The sequence below is a fragment of the Giraffa tippelskirchi genome, chromosome 12 (genome assembly GCF_054371585.1).
Source record: "Giraffa tippelskirchi isolate mGirTip1 chromosome 12, T2T-mGirTip1v1.2.pri, whole genome shotgun sequence".
Classification (NCBI taxonomy): Eukaryota; Metazoa; Chordata; class Mammalia; order Artiodactyla; family Giraffidae; genus Giraffa; species Giraffa tippelskirchi.
Window position 1 is genome coordinate 83,204,597 of NC_137286.1, and position 14,925 is coordinate 83,219,521.

Consider the following 14,925-nt stretch of genomic DNA (forward strand, 5'->3'; position numbering starts at 1 on the left):
GGTTTTTATCATAAATGGATGTTGAATTTTGTCAAAGGCTTTCTCTGCATCTATTGAGATAATCACATGGTTTTTATTTTTCAATTTGTTAATGTGGTGTATTACATTGATTGATTTGTGGATATTGAAGAATCCTGGCATCCCTGGGATAAAGCCCACTTGGTCATGATGTATGATCTTTTTAATATGTTGTTGGATTCTGTTTGCTAAAATTTTGTTAAGGATTTTTGCATCTATGTTCATCAGTGATATTGGCTCCTGTAGTTTTATTTGTGGCATCTTTGTCAGGTTTTGGTATTAGGGTGATGGTGGCCTCATAGAATGAGTTTGGAAGTTTACCTTCCTCTGCAATTTTCTGGAAGAGTTTGAGTAGGATAGGTGTTAGCTCTTCTCTAAATTTTTGGTAGAATTCAGCTGTGAAGCCGTCTGGTCCTGGGCTTTTGTTTGTTGGAAGATTTCTGATTATAGTTTCAATTTCCATGCTTGTAATGGGTCTGTTAAGATTTTCTATTTCTTCCTGGTTCAGTTTTGGAAAGTTGTACTTTTCTAAGAATTTGTCGATTTCTTCCAAGTTGTCCATTTTATTTGCATATAGTTGCTGATAATAGTCTCTTATGATCCTTTGTATTTCTGTGTTGTCTGTTGTGATCTATTTTCATTTCTAATTTTGTTGATTTGATTTTTCTCCCTTTGTTTCTTGATGAGTCTGGCTAATGGTTTATCAATTTTATTTATCTTCTCAAAGAACAAGCTTTTGGCTTTGTTGATTTTTGCTATGGTCTCTTTTGTTTCTTTTGCATTTATTTCTGCCCTAATTTTTTTTCCTTTTATTTTTTAAAATTAGTTTATTTATCTATTTTTTAACTTTACAATATTGTATTTGTTTTGCCATACACTGACATGAATCCACCATGGGTGTACATTTGTTCCCCTTCCAGAACCCCCCATTTCTGCCCAAATTTTTAAGATTTCTTTTCTTCTACTAACCCTGGGGTTCTTCATTTCTTCCTTTTCTAGTTGCTTTAGGTGTAAGTTCAGTTCAGTTCAGTCACTCAGTCATGTCTGACTCTTTGCGACCCCATGAATTGCAGCATGCCAGGCCTCTCTGTCCATCACCAACTCCCAGAGTCTACCCAAACCCATGTCCGTCGAGTCAGTGATGCCATCCAACCATCTCATCCTCTGTCGTCCTCTTCTCCTCCTGTCCCCAATCCTACCCAGCATTAGGGTCTTTTCCAATGAGTCAACTCTTCGCATGAGGTGGCCAAAGTATTGGAGTTTCAGCTTCAATATCAGTCTTTCCAATGAACACCCAGAATTGATCTCCTTTAGGATGGATTGATTGGATCTCCTTGCAGTCCAAGGGACTTTCAAGAGTGCTCTCCAACACCACAGTTCAAAAGCATCGATTCTGCGGTGCTCAGCTTTCTTCACCGTCCAACTCTCACATCCATACATGACCACTGGAAAAACCATAGCCTTGACTAGACAGACCTTTGTTGGCAAAGTAATGTCTCTGCTTTTAAATATGCTATCTAGGTTGGCCATACCCTTCCTTCCAAGGAGTAAGCGTCTTTTAATTTCATGGCTGCAATCACCATCAGCAGTGATTCTGGAGCCCAAAAAAATAAAGTCTGACACTGTTTCCACTGTTTCCCCATCTATTTCTCATGAAGTGATGGGACCAGATGCCATGATCTTAGTTTTCTGAACGTTGAGCTTTAAGCCAACTTTTTCACCCTCCTCTTTCACTTTCATCAAGAGGCTCTTTAGTTCTTCTTCACTTTCTGCCATAAGGGTGGTGTCATCTGCATATCTGAGGTTATTGATATTTCTCCTGGCAATCTTGATTCCAGCTTGTGTTTCTTCCAGCCCAGCGTTTCTCATGATGTACTCTGCATATAAGTTAAATAAGCAGGGTGACAATATACAGCCTTGATGTACTCCTTTTCCTATTTGGAACCAGTCTGTTGTTCCATGTCCAACAACAACAACAACTGGTGTGTGCTTATGTGTAGAGTTAGGTTATTTATTTGACTTTTTTCTTGTTTCTTGAGGTAAGCCTATATTGCTATGAACCTTCCCCTTAGCACTGCTTTTACAGTGTCCCATAGGTTTTGGGTTGTTGTGTTTTCATTTTCATTCATTTCTATGCATATTTTGATTTCTTTTTTGATTTCTTCTGTGATTTGTTGGTTATTCAGCAGTGTGTTGTTCAGCCTCCATATGCTGGAATTTTTAGTAGTTTTTCTCCTGGGATTGACATCTAATCTTACTGCATTGTGGTCAGAAAAGATGCTTGGAATGATTTCAACTTTTTTGAATTTACCAAGTCTAGATTTATGGCCCAGGATATGATCTATCCTGGAGAAGGTTCCATGTGTGCTTGAAAAAAGGATGAAATTCATTGTTTTGGGGTGAAATGTCCTATAGATATCAATTAGGTCTAACTGGTATATTGTATCATTTAAAGTTTGTGTTTCCTTGTTAATTTTCTGTTTAGTTGATTTATCCATAGGTGTAAGTGGGGTATTAATGTCTCCCACTATTATTGTGTTATTGTTAATTTCCCCTTTCATACTTGTTAACGTTTGTCTTACATATTGTGGTGCTCCTACGTTGGGTGCATATATAATTGTTATATCTTCTTCTTAGATTAATCCTTTGAACATTATGTAGTGTCCATCTTTGTCTCTTTTCACAGCCTTTGTTTTAAAGTCTATTTTATCTGATATGAGTATTGCTACTCCTGCTTTCTTTTGGTCTCTATTTGCATGAAATATCTTTTTCCAGCCCTTCACTTTCAGTCTGTATGTGTCCCTTGTTTCAAGGTGGGCCTCTTGTAGACAACATATATAGGGGTCTTGTTTTTGTATCCATTCAGCCAGTCTTTGTCTTTTGGTTGGGGCATTCAACCCATTTACATTTAAGGTAATTATTGATAAGTATGATCCCATTGCCATTTACTTTATTGTTTTGGGTTCGAGTTTATACACCCTTTCCGTGTTTCCTGTCTAGAGAAGATCCTTTAGCACTTGTTGGAGAGCTGGTTTGGTGGTGCTGAATTCTCTCAGCTTTTGCTTGTCTGTACAGCTTTTTGATTTCTCCTTCATATTTGAGTGAGATCCTTGCTGGGTACAGTAATCTGGGCTGTAGGTTATTTTCTTTCAACACTTTAAGTATCTCCTGCCATTCCCTTCTGGCCTGAATAGTTTCTATTGAAAGATCAGCTGTTATCCTTGTGGGAATCCCCTTGTGTGTTATTTGTTGTTTTTCCCTTGCTGCTTTTAATATTTGTTCTTTGTGTTTGATCTTTGTTAATTTGATTAATATGTGTCTTGGGGTGTTTTGCCTTGGGTTTATCCTGTTTGGGACTCTCTGGGTTTCTTGGACTTGGGTCATTATTTCCTTCCCCATTTTAGGGAAGTTTTCAACTATTATCTCCTCAATTATTTTCTCATGGTCTTTCCTTTTGTCTTCTTCTTCTGGGACTCCTATGATTCGAATGTTGGGGCGTTTAACATTGTCCCAGAAGTCTCTGAGGTTGTCCTCATTTCTTTTAATTCTTTTTTCTTTTTTCCTCTGTTTCATTTCTACCATTCTATCTTCTACCTCACTTATCCTATCTACCTCACCTATCCTAAGAATATATTCATTATATATTGACTCTTTTTTATTTCTTCTAGGTCCTTGTTAAACCCTTCTTGCATCTTCTCGATCCTTGTCTCCAGACTAGGAAATAGCAACCCATTTCAGTGTTCTTGCCTGGAGAATCCCAGGGATGGGGGAGCCTGGTAGGCTGCCGTCTATGGGGTTGCACAGAGTTGGACATGACTGAAGCGACTTAGCAGTAGCTGGGGACTTAAAAAATTTTTTTTAATTTACAAATGATAGTAGTAAAACTATATCTAGGTCTTTCTCTGGAGCTGTTGTGGACAGTGTGGGGTCAGTTCATTTTCAGATAGTTCCTTGGTCCGGCTTGTACTTTTCAAGGTCTATAGGCCCCTTCCTATGTAGTTGGTGCCAACTACAGGGTTTTAATCTATTTGACCTGTCACTTCCAAATCAGTTCTCTCTGTTTATTTTAGCTTCTTCTGTTTGCTGGTCTCTTCAGTGTCTAATTTCCGCTCTGACACAAGGTGGGTGGTGGTGGTCACTTTTTTTTTTAGGCTTACTTGTTCAGTCGTGCTGTGGGGAGGGAGGAACACTGCAAACAGATATCACTGGCATGTGCTCACAGAGATTCAGTCACACTGGGTTTCCCCCCTCTCACAGCGGGTGTGCTTTCCCAGTCTACACTGCTCGGGCTCTAGGTTGCTCTGCTGGGAACTGTCTGAGGCGGGCCCTGGGTTGTACGCACTCCTCAGGTCTAAGCTGCTCAGGTTCAGGTTCTCGGGTACTCCTCAAAGGCGCAGACTTGGTTGGGCCTGCGTTTTGTGCCCATCCCAGGTCCGAGCAGTTCAGGCGACCAGGTGCTTCGCGAGCACAGTCACCCCCAGTTGGAGGCTGCGTCTTATGGCCTCCCCCATCCCAGCCGCTCAGTTTTCTGGGTGTACAACGGGCGCACCTTCTCAGGTGTGCCGTGTATCTCTTCTGGGGAGCTGATCTCTGGCTGCGACCCTCCCAGCGGATGTCGACCGTCCAGAATCCCAAAAAGTCTTGGTTAGCAACGAAGTCTGCTTGCAGTTTGGTAGATGATGCCAGAGGCCGCGATTGCCCGCTTCCAGCTCTGGCTGCCCTTGCCTGCCTGTCTCCAGTGGGGGACGGGCCGGTCCTCAGCGGGCTAGCTCTGCTCAGTCCTTTGTTCTGTGAGCAGGCCTGGCGGTGTCTTAGGTTAGGGCTTTTCCCGGGATAGCTATCCCACAGTCTGGGATTCTGTCTCGAGCTTGTTCCCTCAGATTGCCCTCGGGGCATTCAGGTCCAGTCCTTATCCTAAGCAATGCAGCCCATGACTCCCTGTCCAGCCCCTGCTTGCTAGTGGGGGATGCGAGTGTCTGGGCTGCTGCCCCACTGGGAGTTTCTGTTAGGCACGTAATCTATGGGTTTTAATTATTTATTTATTTTCCCTCCTGGTTATTTTGCCATCTGAGATTCCAAGGCTTGCCACAGACCCGCCAGAGAGAGTGTTTCCTGGTGTTTGGAAACTTCTCTCTTTTTTAAGACTCCCTTCTCAGGATGGATCTCGGTCCCTACCTCTTTTGACTCTCTTTTTATCTTTTATATTTTGTCCTACCTCCTTTTGAAGACAATGGGCTGCCTTTCTGGGTGCCAGACATCCTCTGCCAGCATTCAGAAATTGTTTTGTGGAATTTGCTCGGCGTTCAAATGTTCTTTTGATGAATTTGCGGGGGAGAAAGTGTTCTCCCCATCCTATTCCTCTGTCATCTTAGGACCGCCTGCCAAGTATTTTTCTTAAATTTTTTACTTCAGTTTTGAATTCTACATTTCAAATTTTCATTTCAATGAATTTTGTCCTTCCATCTTTTTCTACTAACAGTAGTCTTCAAATATCCTTTATAAGCATTAAAGTACTTTCCAACTTATATCTAAATCCTCCATTGAGGAATACTCTGTAGTCTATACTCTGTGTGTAAATAGGTATCTTTTTATTATGAAAAATTTCAACCATGTTAAAAAACAGAACAGTGAAATGACCCCCTCTGCATTCATCATGAATTCTCAATGTTATCACCTCAGTTTTACTTGCCTTCCTCCCTCTACCTTCTCATACTCACTGGATTGATTTGAAACATATTCAAAACATCATAATTTTCATATGTAAACATTTTTGTATATAACTCCAGAAGATAATGATTTTTAAATCATATGATCACTCTTAAAAATTAAAAATAACTTCCTAATATCAAATATCTACTTGTGTGCTCAACTGCTCAGTCATGTCTGACTCTTTGTGACCCTATGGACTGTAGTGCATAAGGTAGCCCTCTGCCATGGAATTTTCCAGGCAAGAATACTGGAGTGGGTTACCATTTCTTACTCTAGGGGTTGTTCCCGGCCCAGGGATTGAACCAGCATCTCTTGGGTCTCCTACATTGGCAGGGAGATTCGTTACCACGGCACTACCTGTGAAACCCACAAATAGCTAGTCAGTGTTAAATGTTGTGATTGTGTCAGCTTTTCATTTCTTTTTCTTATTCTTTTCTTTTTTTTGGCAGTTTCTTTATTCATGTGAAAGTGGAAGTGTTGGTCGCTCAGTTACATCTGACTCTTTTTGACCCCATAGACTGTAGCCCCTGTCCATGGAATTCTCCAGACCAGAATACTGGAGTAGGTAGCCATTCCCTTCTCCAGGGGATCTCTCTGACCCAGGGACTGAATCCAAGTCTCTTGCATTGCAGGCAGATTCTTTACTGTCTGAGCCACCAGGAAATCCCCCTTAAGCACTGATGGAGGAATTAATTCTGATTAGGCTAGTTCAGTTCAGTCACTCAGTCATGTCCGACTCTTTGCAACCCCACGGACTGCAGCATGCATGGCTTCCCTGTCCATCACCAACTCCCAGAGCTTACTTAAACTCATGTCCATCGAGTTGGTGATGCCATCCAGCCATCTCATCCTCTGTTGTCCCCTTCTCCTCCTGCCTTCAATCTTTCCCAGCATCAGGGTCTTTTCCAATGAGTCAGTTCTTCGCATCAGGTGGCCAAAGTATTGGAATTTCAGCTTCAGCATCAGTCCTTCAAATGAAAGGACTGATTTCCCTTAGGAGTGACTGGTTTGATCTCCTTGCCATTCAAGGGGCTCTCAAGAGTCTAGAAGGCGCCACTTTTGCTGAAAGGGGAAGAAAGAAGTAAAGTGATGGGTGCTGAGGTGCTGCCAACTAATATGGATTGAATGAGTGAATAGATAAGGAGAAAATGTTGTACCCAGAAAATGGGAAGTTAGATGCAGTTGAAGAGGATGTATACTGAGAATAGAAGGGTACATGAGCTAGCTTTATGCACCATTCAGTAGAACATTCAGATATGACCTAAATCAAATCCCTTACAATTATACAGTGGAAGTGACAAACATATTCAATGGATTAGGTCTGATAGAGTGCCTTAGAACTATGGACACAGGTTCGTGACATTGTACAAGAGGCAGTGATCAAGACCATCCCCAAGAAAAAGAAATGCAAAAAGGCAAGATGGTTGTCTGAGGAGGCCTTACAAATAGCTGAGAAAAGAAAAGATGTGAAAGGCAAAAGAGAAAAGGAAAGACATACCCATTTGAATGCAGAGTTCCAAAGAATAGCAAGGAGTGATAAGAAAGCCTTCCTCAGTAATCAATGCAAAGAAAGAGAGGAAAACAATAGAATGGGAAAGACTAGAGGTCTCTTCAAGAAAACTAGAGATACCAAGGGAACATTTCATGCAAAGATGGGCTCAATAAAGGACAGAAATTGTATGGACCTAACAGAAGCAGAAGATGTTAAGAAGAGGTGGCAAGAATACACAGAAGAACTGTACAAAAAAGATCTTCACAACCCAGATAACCACGATGGTGTGATCATTCACCTAGAGCCAGACATCCTGGAATGTGAAGTCAAGTGGGCCTTAGGAAGCATCACTATGAACAAAGCTAGTGGAGGTGATGGAATTCCAGTTGAGCTATTTTAAATCCTCAAAGATGATGCTGTGAAAGTGCTGCACTCGATATGCCAGCAAATATGGAAAATTCAGCAGTGGCCACAGGACTAGAAAAGGTCAATTTTCATTCCAATCCCAAAGAAAGGCAATGCCAAAGAATGTTCACACTATCACACAATTGCAATCATCTCACACTCTAGCAAAGTAATGCTCAAAATTCTCCAAGCCAGGCTTCAACAGTATGTGAACCGCGAACTTCCAGATGATCAAGCTGAATTTAGAAAAGGCAGAGGAACCAGAGATCAAATGGCCAACATTCACTGGATCATCGAAAAAGCAAGAGAGTTCCAAAAAAAAAAAATCTACTTCCGCTTTATTAACTATGCCAAAGTCTTTGACTGTCTGGATCACAATAAACTGTGGAAAATTCTTCAAGAGATGGGAATACCAGACCACCTAACATGCCTCCCGAGAAATCTGTATGCAGGTCAAGAAGCAACAGTTAGAACTGGACATGGAACAACAGACTGGTTTCAAATTGGGAAAGGAGTGCGTCAAGGCTGTATATCATTACCCTGCTTATTCAACTTATATGCAGAATACATCATGCGAAATGCCGGGCTGGATGAAGCACTAGCTGGAATCAAGATTGCCAGGAGAAATATCAATAACTTCAGATATGCAGATGACACCACCCTTATGGCAGAAAGTGAAGAGGAACTAAAGAGCCTCTTGATGAAAGTGAAAGAGGAGAGTAAAAAGTTGGCTTAAAAATGAACATTCAGAAAACAAAGATCATGGCATCCAGTCCCATCTCTTCATGGCAAATATATGGGGAAACAATGGAAACAGTAACAGACTTTATTTTGGGGGGTTCCAAAATCACTGCAGATGGTGACTGCAGCCATGAAATTAAAAGATGCTTGCTCCTTGGAAGAAAAGTTACGACCAACCTAGACAGCATATTAAAAAGCAGAGACATTACTTTGCCAACAAAGGTCCGTCTATCAAAGCTATGGTTTTTCTAGTAGTTATGTATGGATGTGAGAGATGGACAATACAGAAAGCTGAGCGCTGAAGAACTGATGCTTTTGAACTGTGGTGTTGGAGAAGACTCTTGAGAGTCCCTTGAACTGCAAGGAGATCCAACCACTTCATCCTAAAGATCAGTCCTGGGTGTTCACTGGGAGGACTGATGTTGAAGCTGAAACGCTAATACTTTGGCCACCTGACTGACTCATTGGAAAGACCCTGATGCTGGGAAAGATTGAAGGCGGGAGCAGAAGGGGATGACAGAGGATGAGGTGGTTGGATGGCATCACTAACTCAATGGACACGAGTTTGAGCAAACTCCGGGAGTTGGTGATGGACAGGGAAGCCTGGCGTGCTGCAGTCCATGGGGTCGGGAAGAGTTGGACACGACTGAGCGACAGAACTGAACTGAGCTTGCTTAGATACCCTGCATCTTGAAGAGTGAATGACTCTTATTAAGGAATCAGCATAGGTTTGCAGAAGGAAAAATAGGTAATTGTCATTAGAACATGGATTGTCTCTCAAAGAATCTGACTAGAGTCACTAGCATCAGAAATCAGTGTTATACGCAAAACAGCCCTCTGAGTACAACAGCTCTCGGCTTCATGCTGGCAGGATGCTGAAGCCTCAATGCAATGGCAGAAAGACCCCTCTCATTGTCACCCTGAAAGGCTACTAATCCCGGAAGCTGGCATCTCGTCTTCAATAACAGGTAGTTGTGCCTGCTGTAACAAGTTTCCCTGGAGTTAAAAGGTTATTGGCAAATGTCTTCTCATTTAAAAATAATTTAAAAAATAAAATAGTAGATTGCTAGAATTTATGATTTAGGAGGTGGGGCAGGTCTTGCTGATTCTAAATTTGGCCATGTGAGTGGGTAGCTAAAATGGAGTAGAAAGTGAAGTTCTTTGGAAATGAAACCAAGGAACTGTAAGGCTAGGGATTAATAAAAAAGATTTTATTTTTTAGAGCAGTTTTAGGTTCACAAAAAAATTAAGCTGAAGATACACAGATTTCCCTTACCGAAACCACTGCCCCCACCTATTCATAACTTCTTACATCTCCCAGGAGAGCAATACATTTGCTACAATTGATGAACCTACACTGACACGTCATTATCACCCAAAGCCCATAGTTTATATTAGGGTTCACTTGATGTTGTATGCACTCTAGGTTTTGACAAGTGTAGCCAGCACTATAGTATCATACGGAAGAGTTTCACTGCCCTAAAAACCCTCTTTGCTTTACCTATTGATCCCTCCTTCCCCCTAATCCTTGGCCTTTGGCCATCACTGATCTTTTTATTGTCTCCACAGATTTGTCTTTCCTAGAATGTCATATAGTTGGAATCACATAGTATGTAGCCTTTTCAGATTGGCTTCTTTCACTTAGTAATATATTACTACATGTAATATTCTTTGATATCATTTCATGACTTGATAGCTAATTTCTTTTTAGCACTGAATAATATTCCATTGTCTAGGTGTACCACAGTTTATTTATCAAAGACTATGGTTTTAAATCCACAGTTACTGGAATTATAGTAGATGGATACTAGGAGTCAAGCTGAAATGACAACTACTGTCACTTGGCAGATGAACAAATGAAGGATAGCAACCAAGAGGAAAATGAGAAGAGAACAACAGAGCTGGTGGGTATAGACTCAAAAATAATGAAGGTGAAGTCTTATGAATGGGGGGGTGGGTGGGCAGTGGGATGGGAAAAAAATGTTGATTTCTTCCCTCACCAGCTCCTATGGTATGTAAGCAGAGGAAGATGCAAAATTAGAGACAGTATCCTTGGTGAAGGGCTGGGTATCAATGAAGGTAAGAAGGAAGAGAATGCTCAGTGAAGGGGTTGAGGATAAAGCCAAGTGGAAAGGTGCAGCAAAAAAACAGCAATAGGAAGATGAGTTTGGAGAGAAAACAGAGAGCCAAATAAACAAGAACACAACAGAAGTGACAGGACTGGAGGGTGTGAATCTGCTGGTTGTTCTTTTTTTTTTTTAAGAGTCTATCTCTTTTTTTAAAAAAACATTAAAAACTACATTTATTTATTTTATTTTTGGTTGTGCAGGGTCGGTGTTGCTGTGGGCTTTATCTAAATGCGGTGAGCAGGGGCTACTCTTCATTGCCGTGTGCGGGCTTCTCACTGCAGTGGCTTCTCTAGTGGAGCACCAGCTCTAGAGGATGTTTCTGCACTGACCCAGAGTCTTTGAATAGTACCAGTTCTAGGCTGCATTCACTATCTGTGGTCCCATCTGCAATTCGTTGTTTTTGATGAGGGTTCCAAATTGAATCTTGGTGGTGAGGGTTTTTCGTTTATGTGTCTGATCTAAATTCAACCTCAAGAGGAATGGTGGCATGTTTCAGTTCAGATCAGTCACTCAGTCGTGTTTGACTCTTTGCTACCCCATGGACTGCAGCACGCCAGGCTTCCCTGTCCATCACCAACTCCCAGAGCTGGATTTGGATGAAATGCTCTGAAGCATTGGTTCTCAATATGCTGGTTGCATATTCCAGTCACCTGGTAAGACTTTAAATGCCAATCTCCACCCTACCTCAAGGGAATCAGAATTTATGGAGGTGGGACTCAGATACCAGTAGACTTTTAAGCTTCTTAGGTAACACAAAAGTGCAAGCCAAGTAAGAGAACCACTGTCTTTAAACAATTTAAAATTTATAAAACATAAAACAGAGTAAGACATAGGCATAAAAGGACAAAGTACTTGTAAATACACAGAAGACAGAGATTAGATCTATTGGACAGACTTGGAAAGATCTTATGAAAGTCATGTTGTTTAAGATTTAAGAAGGATCAGGATTAGGGTAATGGAAGAACAATCTCATAAAACTATCAGGTTGAATGAAAGTATGGAACTGAGAAAATACTGGACCAGATATTCCCACTGGTTCCACTGCTATACAAGGTAATTGTGCGAGCAAAGTGAAAGGAAAATGAGAATAGACTGAGTTCTAGACCATGAGGGAGTTATAGACAATTGACAGAGTTCTAGACATTCAAAGTTTTGATACAGAGTGGCCCATTTAGAGTTTAGGATAGAAAGAACAAATCTAGAGCAAGGTGAAAAATGAAATAGAGGAGAGAACATGAAAGTAGAGTTATGAGGTTATTCTGTTTTGCAATTACAAGATATTTGCAATACTCAAGGTGGAGTGGGAATAGAAAGCAGAGGAGGAAAGGGAGAAACACGACAGATCTAGAATCTAAAGGACTAGGCAACTTGAGTGTGGAGAATAACAGAGGGGAGTCAAAAAGTTAATCAGAAAATTTTAACTACAGGAGTGGTGTCATTAACAAAAATAAGAGTTGTTACCAACTTCAATTCAAGCTCATACTGGTCACCACACAATAGGCTAATAAATCAGAGAGGAGTTGCTGGGACAAAGAATAGTGACTTTATCTGGAAAGCTGGCAGACCACGAAGAGGGTGGACTTGTGCCCCACAGAACCATCTTGACTGGCAGGTGGATTCTTTACCACTGAGCCACCTAGTGCCCATTAAATGCAACCATGCGTCAATTACCCTTAGTCTCATAAATATGCACACATCACGATCCAGAACAAGTATAAATAAGTTTATGTACCTGATATTTCCATATCCCTTAATATAAAACCTACACTGTATGTATGGCTAGTCTTACTAACGATGTATGTCCAGATCTTTTCTAGACTCACATACTTCTGTCATTCAGTTCGGTTCAGTCACTCAGTCGTGTCCGACTCTTTGCAACCCCATGGACTGCAGCACGCCAGGTCTCCCTGTCCATCACCAACTCCCGAGTTTACTCAAACTCATGTCTATTGAATCGGTGATGCCATCCAACCATCTCATCCTCTGTCATCCCCTTCTGCTCCAGCCTTCAATCTTTTCCAGCATCAGGGTCTTTTCCAATGAGTCAGCTCTTCGCATTAGGTGGCCAAAGTATTGGCGTTTCAGCTTCAACATTAGTCCTTCCAATGAATATTCATGACTGATCTCCTTTTGGGAGCAGGCAACAGCACCCCACTCCAGTACTCTTGCATGGAAAATCCTATGGATGGAGGAGCCTGGTAGGCTGCAGTCCACGCGGTCGCTAAGAGTCGGACACGACTGAGTGACTTCACTTTCACTTTTTACTTTCATGCATTGGAGAAGGAAATGGCAACCCACTCCAGTATTCTTGCCTGGTGAATCCCAGGGATGGGGGAGCCTGGTGGGCTGCCATCTGTGGGGTCGCACAGAGTCGGACACAATTGAAGCGACTTACAGCAGCAGCAGCAGATCTCCTTTAGGATGGACTGGTTGGATCCCATTCAAGTCCAAGGGACTCTCAAGAGTCTTCTCCAACACCACAGTTTGAAAGTATCAATTCTTTGGTGCTCAGCTTTCTTTATAGTCCAACTCTTACATCCATACATGACTACTGGAAAAACCATAGCCTTGACTAAACGGACCTTTGTTGGCAAAGTAACGTCTCTGCTTTTTAATATGCTGTCTAGGTTGGTCATAATTTTCCTTCCAAGGAGTAAGCGTCTTTTAATTTCATGGGTGCAGTCACCATCTGCAGTGATTTTGGAGCCCCCCCCCCAAATAAACCACTGTTTCCACTGTGTCTCCATCTATTCCATGAAGTGATGGGACCAGATACCCAAATAAATGAAGCCACTGATGGGACTGGATGCCCCCCAAAATAAAGCCACGGTTTCCACTCTTTCCCCATCTATTTGCCATGAAGTGATGGGACCAGATGCCATGATCTTAGTTTTCTGAATGTTGAGCTTTAAGCCAACTTTTTCACTCTCCTCTTTCACTTTCATCAAGAGGCCCTTTAGTTCTTCTTCACTTTCTGCCATAAGGGTGGAGTCATCTGCATATCTGAGGTTATTGATATTTCTCCCGGCAATCTTGATTCCAGCTTGTCCTTCATCCAGCCGAGCGTTTCTCATGATGTACTCTGCATAGAAGTTAAATAAACAGGGTGATGATATATAGCCTTGATGCACTCCTTTCCTATTTGGATCCAGTCTGCTGTTCCATATCCAGTTCTAACGGCTGCTTCCTGACCTGCATAGATTTCTCAAGAGGCAGGTCAGGTGGTCTGGTCTTCCCAGCTCTTTAAAAATTTTCCACAGTTTGTTGTGATCCACACAGTCAAAGGCTTTGGCATAGTCAATAAAGATGTTTTTCTGGAACTCTCTTGCTTTTTCGATGATGCAGCAGATGTTGGCAATTTGATCTCTGGTTCCTCTGCCTTTTCTAAAACCAGGTTGAACATCTGGAAGTTCACAGTTCACATACTGTTGAAGCCTGGCTTGGAGAATTTTGAGCATTACTAGCATGTGAGATGAGTGCAATTGTGTGGTAGTTTGAGCATTCTTTGGCATTGACTTTCTTTGGGATTGTGATGAAAACTGACCTTTTCTAGTCCTGTTGCCACTGCTGAATTTTCCATATTTGCTGGCATATTGAGTGCAACACTTTCATAGCATCATCTTTTAGGATTTGAAATAGCTCAACTGGAATTCCGTCACCTCCACTAGCTTTGTTCCTAGTGATGCTTCCTAAGGCCCACTTGACTTCACATTCCAGGATGTCTGGCTCTAGGTGAGTGATCACACCATCGTGATTATCTGGGTCGTGAAGATCTTTTTTGTACAGTTCTTCTGTGTATTGTTGCCACCTCTTCTTAATATCTTCTGCTTCTGTTAGGTCCATACCATTTCTGTCCTTTATCGAGTCCATCTTTGCATGAGATGTTCCCTTGGTATCTCTAATTTTCTTGAAGTGATCTCTGGTCTTTCCCATTCTATTGTTTTCCTCTATTTCTTTGCACTGATCACCGAGGAAGGCTTTCTTATCTCTCCTTGCTATTCTTTGAAACTCTGAATTCAAATGGGTATATCTTTCCTTTTCTCCTTTGCTTGGAGAGAATTTGGCCTTGGAGTACAGAATGAAGCAGAGCAAAGGCTAATAGAGTTTTGCCAAGAGAATGCATTGGTCATAGCAAACACCCTCTTCCAACAACACAAGAAAAGACTCTACACATGGACATCACCAGATGGCCAACACTGATATCACACTGATTATATTCTTTGCAGCCAAAGTTGGAGAAGCTCTACACAGTCAGCAAAAACAAGACCAGGAGCTGACTGTGGCTCAGATCATGAACTCCTTATTGCCAAACTGACTTAAATTGAAGAAAGTAGGGAAAACCACTAGACCATTCAGGTATGACCTAAATCAACTCCCTAATGATTATATAGTGGAAGTGAGAAATAGACTTAAGGGAGTACATCTGATAGA

General features: G+C 41.6%; 1 protein-coding gene across 9 annotated transcripts in view; it reads right to left on the reverse strand.

Annotated features, from left to right (window-relative positions):
* MTRF1 (mitochondrial translation release factor 1) overlaps positions 1 to 14,925 on the reverse strand; it is a 60,942-nt gene that overhangs the window by 44,619 nt on the left and 1,398 nt on the right. The gene's annotated exons all lie outside the window — the stretch shown is intronic.